We start from the raw sequence: 11,888 nt of genomic DNA, 5'->3' as shown, positions 1-11,888 counted from the left end.
CCTCCTGATCTGCAACTAACATCACAAGTGTTATTGTTGGGAATCACTGGAGATTACCAGTTAATTATACATCCCCTCTTCTTGATTCTGAAACAACTGAAAACAAAGATAATAGCCTTCCACCTCGAAAAAGTGGCCACATTTAAACAGAAAAAAATAAGGCATTATCCCTTCCAAAAAAGAAACCAAGACTAATAGATATTAGACTCTCCCTAATTGCATCAATCAATTACATCACTTCTTCCTCTCATGGGAAGGAAAAGTAAAATGCAGAGAAAATAGTTGTGTTTGGCCTCAAAGAATTGCCTATGAGGTGAGAAGTACTGGTCAATTTCCACCTTATGAGCTGAGATAGGAACATAGGGAGTGGAATGGTAGGGATATCTTTAAAAATTATTTTATAGGGGCTTCCCTGGTGGCGCAGTGGTTGAGAATCCGCCTGCCAATGCAGGGGACACAGGTTCGATCCCTGGTCGGGGAAGATCGCACATGCCGCGGAGCAACTAAGCTTGTGCGCCACTTCTACTGAGCCTGTGCTCTAGAGCCCACAAGCCACAACTACTGAAGACCGCGTGCCTAGAGCCCGTGCTCTGCAACAGGAGAAGCCACCACAATGAGAAGCCCGTGCACTGCAGCGAAGAGTAGCCCCCGCTTGCAGCAGCTAGAGAAAGCCCACGCACAGCAATGAAGACCCAGTGCATCCAGAAATGAATAAATTCAATAAATTAATTTTAAAACACTATCAAAAAATTATTTTATAGATGAAGTACCTGAAACTTTGCGGGGACTAAATGACTTGCTCAAGGTCACAGAATTTGTAAATGATAAAGCCAGACTAGCATTTCTTACTTGGAGCCCTTTAATACTTCTTCTGTGCTATATTCCTTCTCTATAATATGCTATGGAGACCTCAAACATCAAAACACTAAACCTTCAAAGATATATTCAATGAAATTAACAATATTTATTTAGAATGATACTCTTTTACACAGTCACAATATTGTAATTCCCCAGGCAAAAAAGAAAACTAATATAGGTTAGATATTTAAAAAATATACTGGAAACTAAAGGATTTTCAGACTCTCGTTACTCTACATTTTATTAAGCGCAGTTATTTTTTTCCTACTTTTCAAGCTTTCTGATATATATTTTTCTAACATAGAAAAGATTTTTATTTTCTGAATTTCTCATTTCAGTCTTTAGATTTCCTAGGAAATAGGTGACTTCATCCCTATAACTGCCCTGTAGTAAATCACAAGGGTCTGATTTCTTAGCATCAGAAAAAGCACAAAACTGAAAAGGCTCCCTCAGGAGATGTATTGCGAGGCTTCATAAGCCTGCAGATGGCTGGAATTCAGCAGAAGTCCATTTTACCTGGGGATGGCTCCTGACACATCTCCTCTCACAAAATAGCTGTTGATAACATTTGGCCATTTTCATTAGGCAACTAATTTTTTCCTCTGCTCAGCTTGAGATCAGTTCCCGAATTATAGTCTCTGGCAGGACAGCTGAAGCAGGAAAATATTAAGTTGCTGGCACATGGAAACTCCCTTCCTTCATCCTCAGAATCCATTAAAGCATCTCTGGCCCTTTACTGGCACTTTTTATAATAGGTGTTCCCATGTTATTTGAGGAAAAAGGACAACTAGCTGAAATAAAGCTTTCTGGTGTTTTCTCCTTTGTAGCATAAAAATGATAAAGTCAAAGAGAATGTGCTATACAGGTCATTTCAGCCAAAACAACACACTTGTGACCTGATTCACTAAATAGTTTAGAAACAGTGTACCTTCCTTCATTCCAGTATTTATGGGGCATCTACAATATGTTATTCAGTATGCTTGGAATTGCTATATAAAGATGACCAAAGACCCTACTTTTAAGGAGCTACTGGTCTAGTGAGGGAGACATAAGAATGAACGATTACGATGTTCTGTGAAACACTGTAATAGAATTTGATTTAGGTGAGTATATGAACACAGTATAGGGGAGAATAGTAGCTTATCTACGCAGTGCAAAGCGTAGACGAGGCACAGGAGATGATCTTTGAGTGAAGCCCTAAAAAACAAAAACACACCTTCCAGAAAGCCAAGAAAGGGCCGTCTAGGCAGAGGAGATAGAAACTTTAGGCAGGGAGGCATGAAGGAGGAATGTGTGCTCAGACATAATGTCCTTAAAGCTGGAGCAGAGTTTGGGGTGAAGGGAGAAGTGGGGTGATGGTAGATGGGACCAGAGAATAGACAAATGGCATTGTCGATGTGAGAAGGACTTTGAACTTTATCCTCTAGACTTGCTTTTCCTAACAGGTCTGAGTTTCTCACATCTGTTTATACACTGGATTTCTGGTGGCACCTGAGAGAAATGAACTTGTATCCATATTTATGGCAGATCTTTTTTGCCAACGGTTTGAGTAGAACTGCATCCTGCCCTGATTATACAAAGATGGAAAAGTTCACTCGTGTTCCGTGGACATGTGCTTTCCTTGGCCCAACTTAACATTTCTCTAGGCTACTTAGCAACCCACACCCCTTCTCCATCATTTCATGATCACCCCAATTCAGTGTTCTGTGTGATAGGTGTCACTGCCACAGTATTAGCCCTGGTGAACCAATAAGGCAAAACACGTGCATGTTGCCTCAAATTCAGCAACACATCTGTGAGAATGACCATCTGAGAAAATGATTGAGAATCATTCCTAAGAATCCATTGAGATTAAGCAGGAGTGTGGCACATTTGTGGTTTAGGAACTTAATTCTGGAGGAGGAATCATTCAGATACATTATGGTCAGAGCTTTATCTAAGTGGTGAGGACGGAGAGCAGTGTGTATATGTAAATACATATGTATATAATGTATATAATAAATAATTTGAGAAGGCAGAACAGCACTGGGATTGACAGCATAGGCCCTGGCGTTACTCACTTGGGTCTGAGCCCTTCCTCCTTTAGTTACCTGTTGTATGACATTATATGGCAAGTTATATAACATCTTTGTACCTCAGTTTCCTCAGCTGTAAAATAGGGATTAAAATAGTACTTGCTTTTTAGAGTCATTGTGAGGGTTAAATGAATTAATACATACAAAGCAATTAGAATAGTATCTGGAACAACACAAGTGCTAAATAAGTGTCAGTATTATTATACAGGAAAGTATAATTTTACCAGAAGGAGAAAATTGATGGGATATAGGAAATGCTAGGATAAAGGGAAATGAAAAAAGGAGAGAAGGATAACTTGAACAACTGGATTATTGATTGAGTGCATGATAAATAAGGAAAGAATATAGAAGGAGGTGAGGATTTGGGGAAGGTCATGAAAGAAGAAAGAATTTCAGTGTCTCAAGTGTTAAGTTTGAGGAAGCTGTGATATATTTATATATTGAGACAACAAGCAGTCAGTTGGATACATATGAGTTTGGGGTTCATATGGAAGACTGGGCTGAGGATATAGATTTGGGGAACCATCAGCCTATGGGTGAATGTTGGGGCCATGGGGGTAGAGGATATTGCCAAGGAGAGAGTAAGGAAAAGAGAGCAATTTATCTTTTGGACAATTACTGAAAATATTAAGATGATTTTCTCTTTCTGCCTCTTTTAAATTAATCCTGTTTTATTTTTCTGATGATGCAAGTAATATATGCCTTCTGTACAAAATTCTGAGCATTTTCTTAATGTGATTTTTCACTAGCAGCCTTTGCTCTGAGAAGAAAATGTTCTTGAGTCATCCTGCACTGGGGCTTCGAATACAAGACAAATGTAAAATGCCTCCTGCTCTGTTGTCTTCAGTGAAGGCCAAACAAAAGTAATCAGCTTGAATCCACCCCTTATTAGATGAAAGCCCAGCTGTGTTCCTGTCCAGACAGGGAGCTGGGAGCCAAGCGGCAGGGGGATGTGCCATGTACTCTGTGATGGAGGAAGAATACTGGGGCCCTTTGTGCTGCTGACACTCTGGCAGGACAGGCTGGTATTAGAGGAGAAAGCCTATGATTACTTCAAGTACAGACATTTTCCCTTCAGTGGCTTGACTCTGCAGCCTGGAAGTTCAACTGCTAAGTGACCACCATGGCACTGTCAGGGCTCTCCCCTCGCTCACACCACCTCAGATGCAGCAGCCCAGCCCATGTGGGGAAGAGGACTGCTTCACACCCTCCTCACTGGCCAGGAGGGCTGAGGCCTGGGACCAGCAGCCACTTCAGAGGGAAGATGATTCTGGAAGGCTTTCCACAGTTATCCAGTGTAAGCTCTGTTCCTGTGCCCCGGTCCTCTCCCTCTGCCTTCTCCAGCCCCTGTTTGGACCTGGAAGGAGTCCAGGGGGTTATCAACCAACAAGCAGACTCACTGTGGGTCCAGGGCAACAACAAAGCTGAGCCACCAACCCCACACCAATAAGAGAAGTCAAGCTCCAGTGAACTCAGCCAGATCCTGCAATCAAAACATCTGGTTTATTGTATGTCAGTTACACCTCAGTAAAGCTATTTTTCTTACTAAAAAAGATCTAGAAAGAGGCTATTTTAATTTCAGCATTCCTACAAGTTGTGTTTCACTCTTTAGGTATTGTTTTAAATTGCCAGTGGGAAGGACCTCATAATATTTTCCATGTTAAGAGCCTCTAAAGATATTCATCTGACCCCGAGCAAATCATCAGTGTCAGTACAATGGGGTGGTATGTGGGGAGCTGGGAATATCGATTCCTCACTTATTTCTCTTAAAACTATGTCCACTTCCCTTGCATGTGGGGAGAAGGAAAGGACCCGCTGTTCTCTTTCCAAATCCTTAGTTGTTTTTATACATCTGGTTGACCTCCTCTGCTGAGACAAGAGATAGAGATCTATGACCTGCTTCTTTTGACATTTTATCCCCTGCTGCCTGCCTTACATCCAACGTTAGGTTTAGCCACTTATCTTCAGTAACTGTTTTTCTGCTACTCTGCTCTGCCATTGTTCACAGACCTAACATTTCATGGACTTTTATGTCAATGACTCCTTAATACTATATGAAGTTACCCTGTATTCTTTACGGTGTGCTTTGTCCCACCGCTGTTAAACTCTGCAAAAGGTTACTGTTTATCACAAATCACTGAAGCCAAGGCCAATACATTGTGAACTCTCTCCTTGAACTTCCAGAAAATCTGCATGAGTGTAAAGTTAAAACAAAAAAGAAACATGACCAGTCTGAAAATGGCTGCAAAACCCTCAAAGCTTCTGGCTCTTGGCCAGAATTTATTGTATAGGAAACCTCAAATTTCCCCCTGTTTTTCCTTGCCTTTCCTGGGTTTCAGGTTGCAGGACCATTATAATGTCACCACACAGAGCTCATGGCAGGTTAGTTAGATGAAGCTACTTAAATCCTGACAATTTCACTTTACACTTAACATCTTCAATCTTAGATCCTTCTCTTCCCACACTTCGCTTCCTCCTTCCTGTTTTTCAACAATTCCTCCCCTACCAACACATTCCCCTTAGGGAGACCAAGAAGGAAAAAAAACCAAACAAACAAACCCTGACCTGTAAGAAACAACGTCTTAGAGTGTTCTCACTAATCTACATTGAAGGGAAAAAAGAAATCAATGGAACACCTTCTCCATTCTTTTAAATCCTCCCATACTACTGGGATTGGACTGATTTTCAACTGAAAAGGTTTCAGAGAATACTCAGAAACTCTGTGAACAGGAGTAGGAGAATTTTGATATATTAAGAACAAATGTTAACAGTCAAGCCATTCCAAGATTGTTCTGCTCTCTTTCTCCAGGAGAATTTCAGTTGAGCTGTCTTTAAAAGACACAATTGGATGTGTAACATTTCTGACCCTTGACCTCTTGGTTTTGGGGTATTTTGAAGGAGGGGAGCAGTGCTAAGGCTTTTATAGTCACTTTCCAGAATGAGCCTCTTCTTTAACCATAAAGGGGTACCTCCTGCAGCTAACACGGAAAAAACTAATCTTTGGAAAGCAAACACCTTGGAAAGAGAAGCTTTAATGCCTGTAATTAATTCATGTTGTTTGTTGTAATCTGAGCAGGAGCTAACCGAACAGTGTGTGTATGTGTGTGTGTGTGTGTGTGTGTGTGTCTACAAGAGAAGGATTGGGTAGAATGTAGCCCCCTCCTTTTTTAAGAGGAGTTAAAATGAATTATAGGAAGAATTTTTACACTCCCAGAAAAGATTAATTTTGGAAACATTTCTTTTGACACATTGCTCATAATTAAAATAATTCTTCATTTTCTCTGTTTTCTTTAAGTAAAAACTTGTGGCTTTATTTAACCTTCCATCAATTAACTCTCTCAAAAGAAAATAACCTTGAGCCCCATAAACACACAATTCTCTATTGATGGAGAAAAGAGAAGCAATGACTGTCCCTCCACTGCAGGGATCCAGCATTATTGCAGCTCCAAAGTCTGTTGCCCTGTGTGCACCAACCTCCAGTTTCCTGCTCTCACTGACAGAGGATTTGACTTTGAAGTTCTCTTCCACATTTCACCAATGCCCATGGCCATATAATTCTATCAGAACCAAGCTGTTAGAAATGTTTGCACCAGAACAGTCTTAACAAATATGTATTGAACTCCTTCATGCTAGGAACTGAGGGCATGATAGTGAGCAAAATAAACATGATTGTTTCTTTCATGGGGCTTATGAACTGGTGGGGAAGAGGGAAATTAACCAAGTAATCCAAATAATGATGAGTAGTAAAAATGCATTACAAAGAAAACTACCAAGTGCTATGAGAGTGCCTCATTAGGGGACCTGATTGATCTATATCTATCTATCTATTTAAATGGTAAGGAGGTGTTGGGGGGAGTTTGTCAGATCTGAAAAGTCCTTCCTGAAGAAATATGTGAACTAAGATCCAAAGGATGACTGGTATGTTCATACAATGGGATTCAATATAGCAACTAAAAAATAAATGAGCAAAAACAACATGTATCAGAATGGATGGCCCTCTAAATCATATTGCTTGGAGAAAAAAAATCTCTCCTTGAGTGTGGGTGGGTCAGATGTAATCAGATGAGCCCTATTAATAGAGGTTCTAGAAGACAGAGAGACACATCAGAGAGATTTTCCTGGTGGATTCGAAAACACAAACTGCAGAGAGGCCACATGTCAGGCAAGTGCAGGTGGCCTCTGGAAGCTGAGTATGATCCCCGACCACAAGCCAGCAAGAAAACAGGGACTTTACAACCACAAGGAACGGAATTCTGCCAACAACTGGTGAGCTTGGGAGAGGACCTGAGCCTCAGATGAGCTCACAGCCCCAGGTGACTCTTGATTTCAGTCTTGTAAGGCCCGGAACAGAGCAACCAGTTACATTGTGCCAAAATTCCTGACCCACAGAAACTGAGATGATAACTTTGTGTTGTAGTAAGCCTCTAAGTTTGTGGTGATTTGTTACGCAATGAAAGAAAACAAGTACAGCTACTGAAATAAATGTTAGGCAAATGCACAGGCTCACAAGATGAGGGGCAAGAAGGGGCACAGAGGCCAAGATAGCCTCACATTGTAGAATGAGACGGCGAGGTCTGCATGGCTGATGTGAATTGCCCGGGGATGAGCATCTAGTTAGTGACACAGGCTCACTAGAGTCCAGGAAGAAGACTGAGGACAGAATAACACGTGAGCAAGATATTGTAGAGGGGAAGGGAAGAAGAATAAGGTAGTGATTCTAGATTATTCTACCTTAGTGTCCAAGTTAAATATACAAAGAGGTAAGTGGAGTGATAAAGCAGATCTGGTTTCCAGGACCACATCGCCCCTTAGTTGTTATATGGTCTTAGATAATTTGTTTCACCTTTATATGTTTCAGTTTCTTCATCTCTAAAATAATGCTAACTAGTGTGCACTAGTGTGCTTATCTCATAATTACTGTGAAGTTTAAATGCAGTAAGACACTTGGAGTGCTTAACATAGAGCCTGACATAGACAAAACACTTGTTATTGTTAGCTGTTAATATCACTATTGCTACCAGTGTCATCACCATGATCACTCTTACTATTATTTATTTTTATCATCTGAAGTATAACCTCAAGAACAGAGCTTAACCTTAAGTACATCCTAAGGAAATGGGATACTGCATATAACTAAACACTCCCGCTGCTTTATTAATGCCCTGTGAATGGGTTAAGCATTTTAGAAAACTTTCACTAATGTTTTTAATCTATCAGAGATTACATATATTTATTCAGATAATTCAATCAGAAATCCTCAATTTTACCTTCTGACCATGACTTTCTGTGCTTCCTTCCAGCTCACCTATTGTGTTAGTCAGGGTTCTCCAGAGAAACCAAATCGACAGTACCTGGATACATAGATAGATAGATAGATAAATAGATAGATAGATAGATAGATAGATAGGTGTGAGAGAGAGAGAGATTTTATGGAACTGGCTCATGCAATTATGGAGACTGGCAAGTCTAAAATCTTCAGGGTAGGCTGGCAGATTTGAGACCCAGGGCAGAGCTGATGTTGCAATTCAAGTCCAAAGGCCTCCAACTGCTTGGATGAGGCTGACAGACATTACAGAGGGCAATCTGCTTTACTCAAACCTGCTTTACTTAAATTTACCAATTTAAATGTGAATGTCATCCAAAAACACTCTCACAGAAACATCTAGAATAACGTTTGACCAAATATCTGGGCATCGTGGGCCAGTCAAATAGACACATAAAATTAATCATCAAACCTACTCTGTATGCCCACTCCATCTATCGTTTGACCTTGTCAAAAAGTCCAATCCATTGATCCTACCACTTTCAAACTCTCATCACCCCCATTTTGTCCACCCTTCACTCCTTGCTCAGATTAATCACTCACTGTAAAAACGCTGAACTCCTTTATCTCTTTCATTGTTTAAATTCCAGAATCTACCTACTTTGTGCTAGATCAATATGTTCTATTGACTTTTCATCAGCAACACTGAATGCAAGAAAATAGTGAAACAATTTCTTCAAGATTTCTGTGGGAAAATAATTTTGAATCAAGAATGCAAACTAATACTAAGACCTATAAGGAGTCATGAAGTTTACCACCCACAGAATTTCTCAGAAAGAATTTCTAGGGGATACGCTACAGCAAAATAAAAAAATGAGTATAAGAAAAACTATGAGTTTAAAAAATAATAATTGAGCAAGGAAAACTATAGAACTTATAGTTAAGTGTAAATAGTATTCTATTACTTTAAAAAAGAATAATTGGCAATTAAAATTCCAGATATTCTCAAGAAAGAAGTGAGAAGAAGAAAGGAAATATTGTGGGGATTTATGTGTTTGTATAGACTATACTTATTAATTCACTCTAGCTGTTGTTCAACAAACATGCTTCTAAATAGTATCCTTTTATCTTTTATTCTAAGGGAAACATAATAACTGAAGTGGAGAAATGCATAGCAATTATGTTTAGATAATTCAAGCCAAAACGAAATCAAAAATCTTTTTGGTTTTGAATTTTCTGAATACCTCAAATCAAAGGTAACTTTGGATTTCTCTTTACTTTCTTTTAATTATCCCCACAGAATTTTCTCAGTTTCCCACATCATTTGACAAAGACAAAGACTTTACATTTTAAGCATATTTATAACAAGATGCTGTGGCTTTGGTTCAAATTTAACTTTACCCTCTGGCCTGCACTGCTTTGCATTTCAATCTTCACCCACCACACCCTTGCCAATTTAATTTCAAATTATTTTTAATTGAGACTGAACACTTTACAAATTTGGGGTGTTGTGAATATAATTTATGGGGACCAGCTGGAGAGCCAAAACTTTGATCAGATTGTAAATGTTAATGGGAATACATAGATGTAAATGATTGATAGCTTCATTTGACCCATCTAATTGATTGCTTTTCACAGAAATACCTCTACTTCTTGAAGTTCTGAGACTGTCATCCTTCATTTCCAGAAAAGGAGAAAAACGTGTTAAATAGCACTTATTTTCTTTGAATGGTGTGTTTTCTGTGATTTCTATTATTAATTGTAAAAACTCAATTTCTGACCTCCCTATTACATTGTTAGTTTTATCGACTAATTATTGATGTGTTTTTATAATAATATCTGAAAGCAATTTTTAAAGTTGTGTTTAAATTGTGTCGGGTTTTGTCATGGGATTTCTCATATGACTGTTAGAAAATGACTTAGAAAAATAATTGATCAGCTCAGCGTCTCTCTTCATGTACATCTGTTTCTAAACCCTGTGGCTGAATCCAGAGATCAAAGATTACAATCATTCTGGTTTTCAGATTGGATGGGTACTGAAAGGAAGAGCAGTGCTTTTGTGAATATCCAGCCATTCTACAAGTGCTGCCTCTGACTTGTGATTCTGAAATGAGAGTCAAGGGAACATTTTGGCCTGGGGCAGGACAGGGGAGAAGAGACAATCCTTACCCCTCCCACCACTACCTCACCCTGTGCCCATGCCCTTGTTTCTGCTGAGAACTCGCTCTTTATGACAGCTGCTCACACTTGAATCTTGAAGACTAAAGCTAAAGGATTCTGCTGGGCATTCCAGAATAGATCATTAGTCGCCTTTATGTCCTATAAGAAAGTCCCTTTCAGCAAGATATCTCTTGCTGACGATCAGGCTATTGTATATGGTAGTGAAAAAACATCGCCTTAGGAGTCAGAATCCTAGGTATTAGTCTCAGACCTCCTATGGCTAATCTAATCCCTGAGCTACTTTTTAAAAACCTAGACCAGGAACTGACATTTTTAATGCTACACATGTAATTTATGGGTACCAGAAGGAGACAGCCAAAACTCCCCTTTTGTCTAATTTTTTAATATTAATGAAAAAAGGATGGAATTAAATTATTTACTTGACACTACTTGGTTCACTCTCATAGGCCTAATTATCTCCTCAATTCCTCTTCTCAGCTTCACCTGCTGTGGTGCTCTCAGCTGTCTGCACAGGGTAGCCTGTTTCTACTCCTGGGCCCAGAAAACTCAATCACGGAGCCAGGGAGAACCACCTGCTTTCATTCATTAGATGTATTATAATTTAAAGTATTGTGAAATGAAGAAAGCTAAACCTATGTTCTACTGTAATTAAAAGAAAAAACTTAAAATCTAATGGAAATATTTTGAGTGTTTTGTGTTACTATATTAATATAGCATCTCTCTAAAGTTGATCATTAGTACCCAGGAAAAAAATGAGGAAGTAATTATTGTTATTACTTATTAGGTAAAATCTCAACTTAGGATCACAGACATGGTTACTGCATTAGATCATCATATTTTGATTAATCTCTCTCACCAACCAGACTCTAAGCCCCTGGATGGCAGTTCCATCCCAGCGTGTACCAACCACAGTTTGAGGACTGATGACATATGAACCATCATAGAAGATTTTGAAAACACAGAAAATATTCTTTAGTGATAATAAAGGGCAAGAAATGAAAAACTGTTTTATAAAAATTAAAATAAATAAACTCAAGTGGCATGTAGAAATTAAGACTGCCTTTTTTTTTTAAGTTTGGGTGATATGTATGTAATGATCAGTGGGACTGCCTTTTTTTTTTTTTAATATGGAATGCTTCACAAATTTGCATGCCATTCTTGCACAGTGGCCATGCTAACTGTCTTTGTTTCCTTCCAATTTTAGTATATGTGCTGCCAAAGCGAGCACAGTGGGACCTTTATTTCAACTCAGTGCCTGGCACAGAATGGGCCATCAGTACATGCAGTTTTAATTAATGAAGATGGTTGAAACACTGATACTCACTTGGCATAAGGCTTAGTATATTCTCATCACCCTATAAAATATAAGTCAACTAGCAAACTTCTCTTGATTTTAGTTTTATTTTTGGTCACAATATGTTATAGGTAAACTGATCCTTTTTTTAAAAAAATAAAATCTGAATCACAAGGTAAATAATAGAATGGAAAGACTTGTACCAATTTCCAAACCC

General features: G+C 39.0%; 1 non-coding gene across 1 annotated transcript; it reads right to left on the bottom strand.

Moving 5' to 3' along the window:
* Positions 1-11,498: 11,498 nt before the first annotated feature.
* LOC132487261 (U6 spliceosomal RNA) lies at positions 11,499-11,605 on the bottom strand. The gene has a single exon (XR_009531556.1). It is a non-coding gene; the product is annotated as a U6 spliceosomal RNA (small nuclear RNA).
* Positions 11,606-11,888: the final 283 nt, after the last annotated feature.

The sequence above is a fragment of the Mesoplodon densirostris genome, chromosome 3 (genome assembly GCF_025265405.1).
Source record: "Mesoplodon densirostris isolate mMesDen1 chromosome 3, mMesDen1 primary haplotype, whole genome shotgun sequence".
In the NCBI taxonomy this organism is placed as follows: domain Eukaryota; kingdom Metazoa; phylum Chordata; class Mammalia; order Artiodactyla; family Ziphiidae; genus Mesoplodon; species Mesoplodon densirostris.
Note: the sequence above shows the minus strand (reverse complement) of the source record. Positions and strands in the feature narration are given on the sequence as shown.